This window comes from Pistacia vera, unplaced genomic scaffold (assembly GCF_008641045.1).
Source record: "Pistacia vera cultivar Batoury unplaced genomic scaffold, PisVer_v2 Contig578, whole genome shotgun sequence".
Lineage (NCBI taxonomy): Eukaryota > Viridiplantae > Streptophyta > Magnoliopsida > Sapindales > Anacardiaceae > Pistacia > Pistacia vera.
The window spans coordinates 1,406,106-1,423,370 of NW_022196421.1; the positions used below are offsets into that span (position 1 = coordinate 1,406,106).

A 17,265-nucleotide genomic window follows, 5' to 3' on the forward strand; every position below is an offset into this window, starting at 1 on the left:
TGAGTGAAAAAAGGTAATGGGACTATGTAGCTTTTCTGCTTATTTTAAACATGGTATTCGGGATGCTTGAGTTTCCTATTTCCCAAACCTCAGTACTGATTAGATGGAAGAAAAAGGATTCAAAAAGACTCCTTAATTCACCCATAATCGATAAACAATATGGGCTGGAAGAAACTTAGTAAAAATAGGTACTGGAACTATGCAGATATACTGCTCGTTTTAAACATAGTTTTTGGGATGCTCAAGCATGTGTTTACCAAACCTCAGTATCGATAAGATGGCGAAAAAAAAGATTCAAAAAGACTCCTCAATTCATTCATAATCGAGATCCACTACATGCTAGCAAAAAACTGAGAGAAAAGAGTTACAGGGACTATGCAACTTTTCTGCTGGTTTTAAACACAATTTTCGGGACACTCGAGCATGCTAGTTGATATGACGGTGACAAAATTGACTCAACGGACTCCTTGATTCACCCATAATCGAGATCCGCTACGAGCTAAGAAAACACTGAGTGAAAAAAGGTACTGGGAGTATGCAGCTTTTCTGCTCGTACTAAACAGTTTTTGGGATGCTCGAGAATGCTATTTACCAAACCTCAGTATTGATTAGACATAAAAAAAAAAAAAGATTCAAAAAGACTCCTCGATTCACCCATAATCGGGATCCATTACAAGATAGGAAAATTCTAAGTGAAAAAAAGAACTGGGACTATGCAACTTTTTTGCTCGTTTTAAACACAGTTTTTGGGATGCTCGAGCATGCTGTTTACCAAACCTCAGTATTCATTAGATAGCAAAAAAAAAAAAAAAAGATTCAAAAAGACTCCTAAAAAAAAAGACTCCCTGATTCACCCATAATCGAGATCCACTACACACTAGGAAAACACTGAGTGGAAAGAGGTACTGGGACCATGCAACTCTTTTACTCGTTTTAAACACAATTTTCGTGGCGCTCAAGCATGCTACTTACCAAACCTCAGTATTGATTAGACGGTGAAAAAAAAAGATTAAAAAAGACTCCTTGATTCACCCGTTATTGATATCCACTACAAGTTAGGAAAAAATTGAGTGAAAAAAGGTACTAGGACTATATAGCTTTTCTGCTCATTTTAAACATGATATTCAGGACACTCGAGTTTCCTGTTTACCAAACCTCAGTACTGATTAGATGGCAGAAAGAGGATTCAAAAAGACTCCTCAATTCACCCATAATCGATAAACAATATGGGCTAGAAAAAACTTAGTAAAAATAGGTACTGGAACTATGCGGATTTACTACTCGTTTTAAACATAGTTTTTGGGATGCTCAAGCATGTGTTTACCAAACTTCAGTATCGATAAGATAGCAAAAAAAAATATTCAAAAAGAATCCTTGATTCACCCATAATCGAGATCCACTACATGCTAGCAAAAAACTAAGAGAAAAGAGGTACAGGGACTATGCAGCTTTTCTGCTCGTTTTAAACACAAGTTTCGAGACACTTGAGCATGCAAGTTGATATGACGGTGAAAAAATTGACTCAAAGGACTCCTCGATTCACCCATAATCGAGATCCACTGCAAGCTAAGAAAACAAAGAGTGAACAAAGGTACTGGGAGTATGCAGCTTTTTTGCTCGTATTAAACACAGTTTTCGAGACGCTCGAGCATGCTATTTACCAAACCTCAGTATTGATTAGACGGCAAAAAAAAAAAAATTCAAAAAGACTTCTTGATTCACCCATAATCGAGATCCATTACAAGATAGGAAAATTCTAAGTGAAAAAAGGAACTGGGACTATGCAACTTTTCTGCTCGTTTTAAACACAGTTTTTGGGATGCTCGAGCATGCTGTTTACCAAACCTCAGTATTCATTAGATAGCCAAAAAAAAAAAAAAAAAGATTCAAAAAGACTCCCTGATTCACCCATAATCGAGATCCACTACACACTAGGAAAAAATGAGTGAAAAAAGGTATCTGGACTATGCAACTTTTTTGCTCGTTTTAAACATAGTTTTCGGTACACTTGAGCATGGTATTTACCAAACCTTAGTATTGATTAGATGGTGAAAAAAAGATTCAAAAAGACTCCTCGATTCACGCATAATCGAGATCAACTACAAGATAGGAAAAATCTGAGTCAAAAGTGGGACTGGGACTATGCAACATTTCTGCTCATTTTAGAAACAGTTTTTTTTAGAGTAGATGCCCTAGAGCCAATCAATTTTGTAGAATTGACTCTTTGTAATAATGTTCATTAATCAATAATCAAAGACATTTTATTCTATATCGCGTAAATCATTATCATTGCAAAATGTATTGATATAAATCCTTAGAATGGTAGAACCATGACGAGGGTATCAAGTGTTTCAAATCTTGATAGTGAGAACCCTATGAGCACATATGGTGGCCATTCTAGAAACGTCCGTAGCCCCAGTATTATTCTAAAGTAAGGGCACAAATAATACGGTAAGGCTATCATAGTGTTGAATGACCCTGTCGAAAGACAATGACTGATCTCACTTGTCAATGTTGTTTGGTGACAACCTAGTGCAACACATGGGTGCTTGCTGTAGGCGAATACACCGCAGCAAGTTCATTGGACTTACCCACCAGAGGATTCCATATGGATGATAACCCTAATGTCTATGGAAAAATCCTCTAACGAATGGTGGTGCGTGTGATCCTTAGACTTGAGATCACCGGAGCACCTTGTGCACCAATTAGTGCAGTTTGGCACTAGCCTAACACAGTTCTATTCAAAGCTGTCAATACGATGGTGATTGGATGCATCAAGAAGTGTATCAAGACTGTGGTGGATAGACAGAGGATTCATCACTCCTAGGTACGGGAGAAGTTATCTCACGGCGTAATTCAGTATATGGCGATGACACTAAAACTGTGGCCACAATGGTATTAAGTTGTTGCTCTATCCGGATTATAATATAGGTCATTGGTCCAGAAACTGAATACATAATATCGAGAGTAATCAAAGGTTGACACTATTTCTATGCCTTCATCTCGTCGAGATAACATGATGAAAGGATCGAATTGTACGGTAACCACATCGTTGATAGGTAGCTACTTTGCTGAATCCGAATCTATTGGGTGGCCATGATGCCTTGCTAGGTGCCAATCTTGGTCTGTGTATTAGTGAGACGATTAATTGGTGTTAATCGTGATACTATACACTACCGGTATGATGAGGAGCCTATGGGTCACACACATAGAAGATAATTTAAGAGCCAAGAAGAAAGAAGGGCGTTTTCGTCTTTTTAGGCAAAAGGGTATTTTGGTAATTTCACAGTGCAATTAAATTTGCTGAGGTCGTAGCCTATTATTTAATTTGTTAAAAAATTAAATAAGTGAAATTACGGTTAAATGTGTGTTCGCACATATTTAATTAAATCATCATTATTGTTAAATGTTAATTAAATATTAATTGATTTTAATTAAGATAATGATGAATTAAATTAAAATATCAAATTGGGAGTGTTTGGCAACATGGGGTGTTTGGGTTGGAGCCCAAGCCCATTCCATGTGGGAATAGGGCAACTTGGTTTGCCTATAAAAGAAAAAGGTAATTGTAAAAGTGTGTGAGATTCATTATTCACTTTTTCCTGTAAAAGAAAAACCCCACCGCCCCAATTCCTCTCCACGGTAGTATTCCATTTTGCCCAAAATCAATTCATTTGATTTTTCTTCTTAATCTTAAAGCTAAGGAGGATCTAGCAAATCCCTCCTTAGTTCTTTGTGATTGTCTTCGTGTGGATACGTGGGTTCGATCATACACTTGGGTCAGTAGCAAAAACGTTCATTGGCAAATTTGGAGGACCTCCAAACGTGCGAATGTTTTTAAACTCATGATTATTTTCTGCAGATTTCTATTTTAACATAAAATGTAAAATTGTACCTTTAATCTTGGCTCAATGGGAATGATCCTTGTTATTATGATTTTGTTTCCAGCTTTATGGACTGTTTCCTAAATGTTTTTGGGACGCTCTAGCATGTGTTTATTAACCTTAGTAGATGCCTTAGAGCCAATCAATATTGTAGAATTGACTCTTTGTAACTAATGTGCATTAAAGTCAATAATAAAAGGCATTTTATTCTATATCGCGTAAATCATTATTATTGCAATATGTATTGATATATGTCCTTAGAATGGTAGAACCGTGACGAGGGTATCAAGTGTTTCAAATCTTGATAGTGAGAACCCTATGAGCACATATGGTGGCCATTCTAGAAACGTCCGTAGCCCCAGTATTATTCTAAAGTAAGGGCACAAATAATACGGTAAGGCTATCATAGTGTTGAATGACCCTGTCGAAAGACAATGACTGATCTCACTTGTCAATGTTGTTTGGTGACAACCTAGTGCAACACATGGGTGCTTGCTGTAGGCGAATACACCGCAGCAAGTTCATTGGACTTACCCACCAGAGGATTCCATATGGATGATAACCCTAATGTCTATGGAAAAATCCTCTAACGAATGGTGGTGCGTGTGATCCTTAGACTTGAGATCACCGGAGCACCTTGTGCACCAATTAGTGCAGTTTGGCACTAGCCTAACACAGTTCTATTCAAAGCTGTCAATACGATGGTGATTGGATGCATCAAGAAGTGTATCAAGACTGTGGTGGATAGACAGAGGATTCATCACTCCTAGGTACGGGAGAAGTTATCTCACGGCGTAATTCAGTATATGGCGATGACACTAAAACTGTGGCCACAATGGAATAAAGTTGTTGCTCTATCCGGATTATAATATAGGTCATTGGTCCAGAAACTGAATACATAATATCGAGAGTAATCAAAGGTTGACACTATTTCTATGCCTTCATCTCGTCGAGATAACATGATGAAAGGATCGAATTGTACGGTAACCACATCGTTGATAGGTAGCTACTTTGCTGAATCCGAATCTATTGGGTGGCCATGATGCCTTGCTAGGTGCCAATCTTGGTCTGTGTATTAGTGAGACGATTAATTGGTGTTAATCGTGATACTATACACTACCGGTATGATGAGGAGCCTATGGGTCACACACATAGAAGATAATTTAAGACTCAGGAAGAAAGAAGGGCATTTTCATCTTTTTAGGTGAAAGGGTATTTTGGTAATTTTACAGTACAATTAAATTTGCTGAGGTCGTAGCCTTTATTTAATTTATTAGAAAAAAATTAAATAAGTCAAATTACGTTTAAATATGTGTTCACATATATTTAATTAAATCATCATTATTGTTAAATGTTAATATATATATATATAGATTAAATATATATTAATTGATTTTAATTGAGATAATGATGAAATAAATATAAAATATCTAATTGGGAGTGTTTGGTAACATGGGGTGTTTGGGTTGGAGCCCAAGCCTATTCCATATGGGAATAGGGCATTAAAGTAACACTATAAAAGAAAAAGGTAATTGTAAAAGTGTGTGAGATTCATTATTCACTTTTTCCTTTGTAAAAGAAAAACCCCACAGCCGCAATTCCTCTCCCACGGCAGTATTCCATTTTGCCCAAAATCAATTCATTTGATTTTTCTTGTTTAATCTTAAAGCTAAGGAGGATCTAGCAAATCCCTCCTTAGTTCTTTGTGATTGTCTTCGTGTGGACTACGTGGGTTCGATCCTACACTTGGGTCGGTAGCAGAAACATTCATTGACAAATTTGGAGGAGCCTCCAAATGTGAGTATGTTTTTCTAAACTCATGATTAATTTCTGTAGATTTCTATTTTAACATAAACTGTAAAATTGTACCTTTGATCTTGGCTCAATGGGAACGATCCTTGTTATTATGATTTTGTTTTCCGATGCATATATAGCCATTTCCTAAATGTTTTTGGGATGCTCTAGCATGTTGTTTATTAAACCTCATTACTGATTAGATGGCAAAAAATATATATATTCAAAAAGAATCCCTGATTCAGCCATAATTGAGATTCATTACAAGCTAGGAAAAAATTGAGTGATAAAAGGTATTGGGACTATGCAGCTTTTCTGCTTGTTTCAAACACAATTTTTGGATGTTCGAGCATGCTATTTATTAAACTTCAGCATTTATTAGATGACCAAAAAATAAAAAAAAGATTAAAAAAGACTTCTCAATTCACCCATAATCATTAAACAATATGGGTTGAAAAAACTGAGTAACAATAGGTACTTGAACAATGTGGATTTACTGCTCGTTTTAAACGTAGTTTTTGGGATGTTCAAGCATGCTGTTTACCAAACCTCAGTATCGATTAGACGGTGAAAAAAAAGATTCAAAAATACTCCTAGATTCACCCATAATCGAGATCCACTACATGTAAAGAAAAAACTGAGTGAAAAAAGGTACTGGGACTATGCAGCTTTTCTGCTCGTTTTAAACACAGTTATTGGGACACTTGAGTATGCTCTTTACCAAACCTCAGTATTGAATAGATGGAAAAAAATATATTTAAAAAGTCTCCTCGATTCACCCATAATCAAGATCCACTACAAGCTAGGAAAAAATTGAGTGAAAAAAGGTACTTGGACTATGCAGTTTTTCTGCTCGTTTTAATCACAATTTTTGGGACGTTCGAGCATGCTTTTTACCAAATGTCAATATTGATTAGAATATGAAAAAAAAGATTCAAAAAGACTCCTCGATTCACCCATTATCGAGATCCACTAGAAGTTAGGAAAAAATTGAGTGAAAAAAGGAACTGGGATTATGCAATTTTTCTGCTCGTTTTAAACATGATTTTTGGGATGCTTGAGTATGTTGTTTACCAAACCTCATTATTTATTAGGCCAAAAAAAAAAAAAAAAAGGATTAAAAAATACTCCTTAATTTACCCATAATCAAAAAACAATATGGGCTTCAAAAAACTGAGTTAAAATAGGTACTAGAACTATGCGGATCTACTGCTCGTTTTAAACGCAGTTTTTGGGATGCTCAAGAATGCTGTTTACCAAACCTCAGTATCAATTAGACGGAAAAAAAAGATTCAAAAAGACTCCTCAATTAACCCATAATTGAGTTCCATTACACCCTAGCAAAAAACTGAGTGAAAAGAGGTACTAGGACTATGCAACTTTTCCACTCATTTAAAGCAAGGTTTTTGGGACACTCGAGCATAGTATTTACTAGACCTCAGTACGATTAGTCAGCGAAAAAAAGTTTTAAATGGACTCCTTGATTCACCCATAATCGGGATCCATTAAAAGCTAGGAAAAAAACTGAGTGAAAAAAGGTACTGAGACTATGCAGCTTTTCTGCTCATTTCAAACACAGTTTTTGGGACGCTTGAGCATGTTGTTTAAAAAACCTCAGTATTTATTAGATGGCACAAAAAGTAATTCAAAAAGACTCCTTAATTCACCCATAATCCATAAATAATATGAGCTGAAAAAAACTGTGTAAACATGGGTAATAGAACTATATAGGTTCACTGCTCATTTTAAACACAGTTTTTGAGATGCTCAAGCATGCTATTTACCAAACCTTAGTATCGATTAGACGGCAAAAAAAAAGATTCAAAATGACTCCGCGATTCACCCATAATCGAGATCCACTACATGCTAGGAAAAAACTGAGTGAAAAAAGGTACTAAGACTATGCAGTTTTTCTGCTCGTTTTAAGCATAGTTTTTGGGACACTCGAGTATGCTCTTTACCAAACTTTAGTATTGATTAGAAAACAAAAAATAAAGATTCATAAAGACTCATCGATGCACCCATAATCGGGATCCACTACAACCTAGGAAAAAATTGGGTGAAAAAAGGTACTCGGACTATGCAGCTTTTCTGCTCATTTTAAACACAATTTTTGGGACGGTCGAGCATGCTATTTACCAAATCTCAGTATTGATTAGATGGAAAAAGAAAAATTCAAAAAGACTCCTCAATTCACCCATAATCGATAAACAATATGGGCTGAAAAAAACTAAGTAAAAATATATATTGGAACTATGTAGATTTACTGCTCGTTTTAAATATAGTTTTTTGAATGCTCAAGTATGCTATTTACCAAACCTCAGTATTGATTAGACGGAAAAAAAATCAAAAAGACTCCTTGATTCACCCATAATCTAGATCCACTACATTTTAGGAAAAAACTGAGTGAAAAGAGGTACTAGGACTATGCAGCTTTTCTGCACGTTTTAAATACGATTTTTGGGACACTCGAGCATGCTATTTATCAAACCTCAGTATTGATTAGATGGTGAAAGAAAAGATTCAGAAAGACTCCTCGATTCACCAATACACAAGATCCACTACATGCTAGGAAAAAACTGAGTGAAAAAAGGTAATGGCACTATGCAGCCCTTCTGCTCGTTTTAAACATTGTTTTCCGGATGCTCAGGCATGCTGTTTACCAAACCACAGGATTGAGTAGACGGAAAAAAAATGATACAAAAAGACGCCTTAATTCACCCAAAATCGATAAACAATATATGCTTAAAAAAATAGAGTAAAAATAGATACTGGAACTATGTGGCTTTACTGCTTGTTTTGAAAACAATTTTTGGGATGCTCAAGCATGTTGTTTACCAAACATCAGTATCTATTAGAGGGTGAAAAAAGAGATTCAAAAAGACTCCTTGATTCACCTATAATCGATAAACAATATGGGCTGAAAAGAACTGAGAAAAAATGGGCACTAGAGCTATGCAGATTTACTTCTTGTTTTAAACACAGTTTTGGGATGCTCAAGCATACTGTTTACCGAACCTTAGTATCGATATGATGGTAAAAAAAGAAAAAAAAGAAAAAAAGACTCCTTGATTCACCCATAATCGAGATCCACTACATGTAAGGAAAAAACAGAGTGAAAAAAGGTACTAGGACTATGTAGCTTTTCTGCTCGTTTTAAACACAATTTTTGGGACACTCGAGTATCCTCTTTACCAAACCTCAGTATTGATTAGACAACGAAAAAAAAGATTCAAAAAGACTCATCGATTCACCCATAATTGAGATCCATTACAAGCTAGGAAAAAACTGAATGAAAAAAGGATCTGGGACTATACAGTTTTTGGCTCGTTTTAAACACAATTTTTGGGATGCTCAAGCATGCTGTTTACCAAACCTCAGTATTAATTAGACAATGAAAAAAAATATTCAAAATGACTCCTCGATTCACCCATTATCGAGATCCACTACAAGCTAAGAAGAAATTGAGTGAAAACAGGTACTGAGACTATGCAACTTTTCTACTCGTTTTAAACATGATTTTCGAGATGCACAAGTATGTTGTTTACCAAACCTCAGTATTGATTAGATGGAAAAAAGAAAGATTAAAAATGACTCCTCAATTCACCCATAATAAATAAACAATATGGGCTTAAAAAAACTGAGTTAAACTAGGTACTGGAACTATGCAATTCTACTGCTCATTTTAAACACAGTTTTCAGGATGCTCAAGCATGTTGATTACCAAACCTTATTATCTATTAGACGGAAAAAAAAAAAAAAAGAGAGTAAAAAAGACTCCTCAATTCACCCATAATTGAGACACACTATACACTAGCAAAAGACTGAGTGAAAAGAGGTACTGGGACTATGCAGCTTTTCTACTCGTTTTAAGCACGATTTTTGGGACACTCGAGCATGTTGTTAACTAAACCTCAGTATTGATTAGTCAGCAAAAAAAAAAAAAGGATTGAAAAAGACTCCTCGATTCACCCATAATCGGGATCCACTAAAAGCTAAGAAAGAACTGAGTGAAAAAAGGTACTGGGACTATGCAACTTTTCTGCTCGTTTTAAACACAGTTTTTGGGACGCTTGAGCATGTTGTTTACCAAACCTCAGTATTGATTAGACATCCAAAAAAAAGATTCAAAAAGACTCCTCAATTCACCCATAATCGATAAACAATATGAGCTGAAAAAACAGAGTAAAAATAGGTACTAGAACAATGCGGGTTTACTGCTCGTTTTAAGCAAACTTTTCGAGATGCTCAAGCATGCTATTTACCAAACCTCAGTATCGATTAGAAGGTGAAAAAACTCGATTCACCCATAATCGAGATCCACTACATGCTAGGAAAAAATTGAGTGGAAAAAGGTACTAGGACTATGCAGTTTTTCTGCTCGTTTTAAGCACAGTTTTCGGGACACTCGAGTATGCTCTTTACCAAACTTCAGTATTGACTAGACAGCGAAAACAAAGAATCTTAAAGACTCCTCAATTCACTCATAATCGGGATCCACTACAACCTAGGAAAAAATTGAGTGAAAAAAGGTACTAGACTATGCAGCCTTTCTGCTCATTTTAAACACAGTTTTTGGGATGCTCGAGCATGTTGTTTACCAAACCTCAGTATTGATTAGATGGTGAAAGAAAAATTCAAAAAGACTCCTCAATTCGCCCATAATCGCCAAATAATATGGGCTCAAAAAAACTGAGTAAAAAATAGGTACTGGAACTATACAGATTTACTGCTCCTTTTAAACACAATTTTCGGGATGCTTAAGCATGTTGTTTACCAAACCTCAGTATCGATTAGACAGCAAAAAAACAAAAAGATTCAAAAAGACTCCTCAATTCACCCATAATCGAGATCCACTACATGCTAGGAAAAAACTGAGTGAAAAGAGGTATTGTGACAATGCAGCATTTCTGCTCGTTTTAAACACGATTTTCAAGACATTTGAGCATGTTGTTTACCAAACCTCAGTATTGATTAGACAGCGAAAGAAAAGATTCAAAAAGACTCCTCGATTCACCAACAAATGAGATCCACTACATGCTAGGAAAAAACTGAGTGAAAAAAGGTATGGGACTATACAACTCTTCTGCTTGTTTTAAACACTATTTTTGGGATGGTCGGGCATGCTATTTACCAAACCATGGGTTGAGTTGACGGCAAAAAAAAGATTCAAAAAGACGCCTTAATTCTCCCAAAATCAATAAACAATATATGCTTAAAAAAACTGAATAAAAATGCGTACTGGAACTGTGCAACTTTACTGCTCATTTTAAACACAATTTTTGGGATGCTCAAGCATGCTGTTTACTGATAATCATATTTTACACTATGATTTTGCATTGAATTTTGATAGGATTTAGGATTCTTTTCATACAATTTGGGCCATAATTGCTACCTAATTCTATTAATTTGTCTTTGCAAGCCTAAACGATGATTTTTAGCATAAATGACAGTTTTTAGCGTAAATTGTGTAACTTGAGCTTTGAAACTCGGAATGACCTGAATTTAGAAGCTTTGGAAAGCTAAGAAGAAGAGTTATAACTTTCATGTTTTTGGTTTTTCCTAATTCTTACTAGACAAGGGTAAAAACTTGGCTTGAAGTTGTGAAAAGTACGCTGGGAACTGAAGAAAAACGTCTTTGGATGTGCTTCAGTATTTCTGCCATAACTTGAGATGTAAACCTCGGATTGTGCTGATTATTGAACGACCAGAAATATAATTAAAAGTTCTACAATTAATATGTTTAATACATTTCCAGATTTAGACTGTATCAGGCTCAAATTTGGCCCGAAAGTCTTCACCGCGGCGAGGAAAAATCGTCGCCGCGGTGAAACCTGCATCAGATGTAAAAATAAAACGACGCGTTTTGGCTTGCTAGAGCTGGGTCCTTAAGTGAAAGAGGTATAAATTAGAGCAAAAAGGAAAGAAAAATAGTCTTGGTTCATCATTTGGAAGGCAGCTCATGGAAGGAGAAGATTATTGAAGATTTGGGCTTCAAATTAGAGAAGATTTCTCCATCTTTTGCTTGTTTTTCAATGATAAATCTTGATTCAGTTTTTTTTTGTAATTTTATTTCGTTTTTAAGGATGAACTGAGTTGTTTAGCTAGGGTTTGATGTAATCTTGATACAATGATTCAAATTTATATGAATTGATTTACTTTGAGTTTTAATTTCATGATTGAGTGTTTATCTCTTTGCTTAATGACTTTTGGATGCTTGATCACCATTCAAATGTGTGTTGTTCATAATGAGACTGAGAAGTGATTTGTGATTGTGCCTCTTGGGATAAATACCATAGATTAGCAAACGCTAGAGATAGGTTTAGCGATCTATGAAATCTAGATAGAATTCCACAAAGCTTAAAAGACTTTGAACTATTAATCTTCAATTTGTTGGGTGCGGAAGCTTAATAGGGATAAGTAGGGAAATATAGCCTGAGAAGGTATGTTTTACAACTTAAGGAATTCGATTTTCAATCAAGGAATTAGAACTTGGGTAATAGATTCTATGATTTGGGTTAGCGTATCTAGGTGAAATCAACACCCTAGCATTTTTTTAGCATTGTTTAATTAGTTAGGTTGTTGGGTTTTGCTTTAATTTCATTGTCATTCATTTATATTTTGTTAATTTGTTTTTAGTTGTTAATTTTCCATCAATCCAATTTATTGTTGCTTTAATTAGGACTTAAACTAGGGAAATCGGTACTTAGTAACACTATCCTTGTGGGAACGATACTCACTCATCACTTTATTACCTTGTGCGACTAGTGCACTTGCTATTTATGCATGTTGTAGTTACAACACATCATTTACCAAACGTCAGTATCAATTAGATGGCGAAAAAGGAGTTTCAAAAAGACTTCTCAATTCACCAACAATCGATAAATAACATGGGCTGAAAAAACTGAATAAAAGTAGGTATTGGAACTATGCGGATTTACTACTCATTTTAAACATAATTTTTGGGATGCTGATGCGTGCAAATGCAACAGCTAATTTTACCTCACTAAATTCTAATGCAATGTCATGTAGTAGCAAAGAGAAAGTAAGGGTCTTTCTCGCAGAGGATTTGTGAACTCAATTAATTATCTACTTCAAACAAGGTTTGTCACGAATTATAAAAACTCAACAAAAACTATCAAACTAAAATCAAACAAAATAAAACAATCAAACAATCATGAAAGGGATAAATAAGAGAAACTGGATTGAAGGTTTATTCGCCACCACTAGATATGAATTATATATAATAAAAGCACTCTTTAACTTTTTACCCTCTTAATCACATCAGCTTAGAAAATACCAAACGTTGATAAGTTCTATCTCTCCTTACTGAGTCGTTGGATTAGACACGGTCATAAACCAATTCCCTATTTATTAGATAACCTAGGATATGATCTCTAGATTCAAAGTAATAAAAGCATTAAGTTACGAGAGACCTACTGAATCAAGGCTAAACTCATATGGTCGGTTTAGTTATCTTGAGTGATTACCCCCCATGTACGCAGGCATACACTTTACCACTAGTTATTTAGGTTGATAAAACAATTCCATACTAAACAAGCTAAATTGGTATTAATAGATTAATCCTAACAATTTAATTGGCCACTTAAACAATTAAAAGAATCTAGTTAGACCCTATTTTTAGAGAAATAATCACATAACCAAGAAGGATCAAAAGATAAAAAGATGCAGATTTTATTCAACACAAGACATGTCTAGGGTTTTGAAATCACCCTCAATCACAAAATAATTAGTTCTTCATGAATAAATATGAGAACATCATTGTATTGTTCATAACAAATAATCATAACAAAGAAGAAGAAAAACTTACTGAAACTTGGTTGGATTATTGAATTTGATGATGATCTCCTCCAATTCTTCTTCTCCAAGCCTTCTTTAATCTCCCTTTTTCTTCAGTTCTTGAATATCTTTGTTCTCTCTTTTTTTTTTATCTCTAAAAGAATTCCCCTAAAATAATGCTAAAAGACTTCTATTTATATCCCACAAGGGTTAGGGTTTTGTTTTCCTTAATTCTAGTTAGTTTAGGACTCTTAAAACCCTATTTTCCTAGTCAAAAATAGAGGAAAAGTTCCCAGCTATCGTGACTGTGCCGTGGCACTTTGCTTTGGCACAGTAGCTACTGGAAAAAGTGTGCCGCGGCACAGTAGCTACAGGTCTTCTTCCCGCATCAATCCACTATTCTTCAGAGATGGTGATTTTTGGACTCGATAACGATGAAATTTGGAAACGTGGTAAACATATGAAATGTAGCCCTCTGAATCAGATTTCCAACGGTCCAAGAATTGAATTAATCTGAGTTCTACAGCTCAAAATATTCTCAAAATACCAAGGAATGCTCAAGCTAGAACATAATCTAGAATCTTCTCTTTACTTCAACTTCAATAACTTCTTCAATTCAACTCCGATTCTCGATCCGTTTGTTTACAGTCGTCACAAATTCTCTCGCTAACATCATCTCACATCCAAATATTATTTTTGAGCCTTATTCCCTAAAAACACAAAAAAAATACCCTTGATCTTGAAAAGTGTGTTTATGAAACAATTAAGTTAATTCATGCGAATTAATCCTAATTTCCCACATATGATACCTATAAACCACTAAGTATAAGTGTATTTTCAAGCACTTATCAAATGCTCAGGTATGTTGTTTACCAAACCTCAGTATCGATATGAAGGTGAAAAAAAGATTCAAAAAGACTCCTTGATTCACCCATAATCGAGATCGACTACATGTAAGGAAATAACCGAGTGAAAAATGGTACTGGGCCTATGTAGCTTTTCTGCTCGTTTTAAACACAGTTTTTGGGACGCTTGAGCATGCTGTTTACCAAACCTCAGTATTAATTAGAAGATGAAAAAAGATTCGAAAAGACTCCTCATGCACCTATAATCAAGATCCACTACAAGGTTGGAAAAAATTGAGTGAAAAAAGGTACTGGGACTGTGTAGCTTTTCTGCTTAGTTTAAACATAGTTTCTAGGGCACTCGAGCATGTTGTTTACCAATCACCAGTATTGAATAGATAGCCAAAAAAAAAAAAAAAAAAAAAAAAAAAGATTCAAAAAGAGTCCTCGATTTACCCACAATTGAGATCTACTTCAAGTTAGGAAAAAACTGAGTGAAAAAAGGTATTGGGGCTGTACAACTTTTTTGCTCGTTTTAAACATAGTTTTTGGGGCACTCGAGCATGCTATTTACTAATCCTCAGTATTGATTAGAAAGCAAAAAAATATATTGAAAAAGACTCTCGATTCACCCATAATCGAGATCCACTACAAGCTAGGAAAAAACTGAGTGAAAAAAGGTACTCGAATGTGTAGCTTTTTTTTGCTTGTTTTAAACACAGTTTTCAGGACACTCGAGCATGCTATTTACCAAACCTTAGTATTGATTAGACAGTGAAAAAAATGATTCAAAAAGACTCCTCGATTCACCCATAATTGAGATACTCTACATGGTAGGAAAAAACTGAGTGAAAAGAGGTATTGGGACTAAGCAGCTTTTCTGCTGGTTTTAAACACAGTTTTTGGGACAATCGAGCATGTTTTTTACCGAATGCCAGTATAGATTATATGGCAAAAAACTATTCAAAAAGCCTCCTCAATTCACCCATAATCGATAAACAATATGGGCTGAAAAAAACTAAGTAAAAATAGGTATTGGAACTATGCCGCTTTATGGCTCGTTTTAAGCACAGTTTTAGGGATGCTCAGGCATGTTGTTTACCAAACCTTAGTATTGATTAGATGATGAAAAAAATATTGAAAAAGACTCCTCAATTCACCCATAATCGAGATCCATTACATGCTAGGAAAAAATTTGAGTGAAAAGAGGTACTAGGACTATACAGCTTTTCACCTCGTTTTAAATGCAGTTTTTGGGACACTCAAGCATGTTGTTTACCAAACTCAAGTAATCATTAGACAGCAAAGAAAAAAAAAATATTCAAAAAGACTCCTTGATTCACCCATAACTAAGATCCATTACACTTTAGGAGAAAATGAGTGAAAAAAGGTACTAGGACTATGCAACTTTTATGCTCGTTTTAAACATAGTTTTTGGGACAGTCGAGCATGTTGTTTACCAAACCTCAGAATTGATTAGACGGTGAAAAAAATATTCATAAACACTCCTCAATTCACCCATAATCGAGATCCACTAGAATCTAGGAAAAAACTTAGTGAAAAAGGTACTAGGACTATGCAGCTTTTCTGCAAGTTTTAAACACAGTTTTTGGTACACTCGAGCATGTTGTTTACCAAACCTCAGCATTGATTAGACAGTGAAAAAGGAGATTCAAAAAGACTCCTCAATTCACCCATAATCGATAAATAGTATGGGTTGAAAAAAAATGAGTCAAAATAGGTACTGGAACTATGAGGATTTACTGCTCGTTTTAAACCCAGTTTTCAGGGTGCTCAAGCATGTTGTTTAATAAACCTCGGTATCGATTAGAAGGGAAAAAAAAAAAATTCGAAAAGACTTCTCCATTCACCCATAATCGAGATCCACTACATGCTAGGAAAAAGCTAAGTGAAAAGAGGTACTGGGACTATGCAACTTTTCTGCTCGTTTTAAACACAGTTTCCGGGACACTCAAGCATGCTGTTTACAAACCTTCAGTTATCATTAGACAGAGAGAAAAGATTTGAAAAGACTCCTTGATTCACCCATAATCGAGATCCCCTACAAGCTAGGAAAAAATTGAGTGAAAAAGGTATTGGGACTATGCAACTTTTCTGCTTGTTTTAAACACAATTTTTGGGACACTTGAGCATGTTGTTTACCAAACCTCAGTATTGATTAGACGGTGAAAAAAAATATTCAAAAAGACTCCCAAATTCACCCATAATCGATAAACAATATGGGTTGAAAAAAAACTGAGTAAAAATAGGTACTAGAACTATGCGGATTTACTGCTCGTTTTAAACACAATTTTCGGGGTGCTCAAGCACACTGTTTAATAAACCTTAGTATCGATTAGATGGCCAAAAAAAAAAAAAAAAAAATTCAAAAAGACTGCTCGATTCATGTAATGCCCAACATGGAGGTACATGATTTAAATTATGTTTTATAGCCCTTAGTTAATTTTTATTAAAGTTATTTTAAGAGAATATGAAGAAAATACCTTAAACTTGTATTAAGGGTAAAATGGTCTTTTCACTCAAAATTAGTTGAAAAAGTAGGGAGTGAAAAGAGGTAGAATTTCATAAAGAATACAATAAAAATGAGGGCATTATGGTAATTGACTACGGGACAAGGATGGAATTTTCAAAAAAGTGTAAGGGCAGAATGGGAAAGTGAGTTTATAAAATAAGATGATAAGGGTTTATAACCCTTATTTCCTTCATTCCACCGTCACACTACTCCCCCATTTTCTCTCAATTTTCATTCAATCCTCCAAGGATTTTGAGGGCTTTTGAGTGATTTTTAATAGGGTTTTGATTCAAGACTTCAAAAGGGAAGAATTCATGCTCTTTATCTATGATTTATTTGTGTAAAAGTTGAGTTCTTATGAAGTTTATGCTTAGGGTTAGAAGAAGTTTTGAATCCAACAAGAGTATAG

General features: G+C 35.0%; 1 pseudogene; it reads right to left on the reverse strand.

Moving 5' to 3' along the window:
* Positions 1-17,265, reverse strand: part of LOC116109336 — a 98,702-nt pseudogene that overhangs the window by 34,270 nt on the left and 47,167 nt on the right.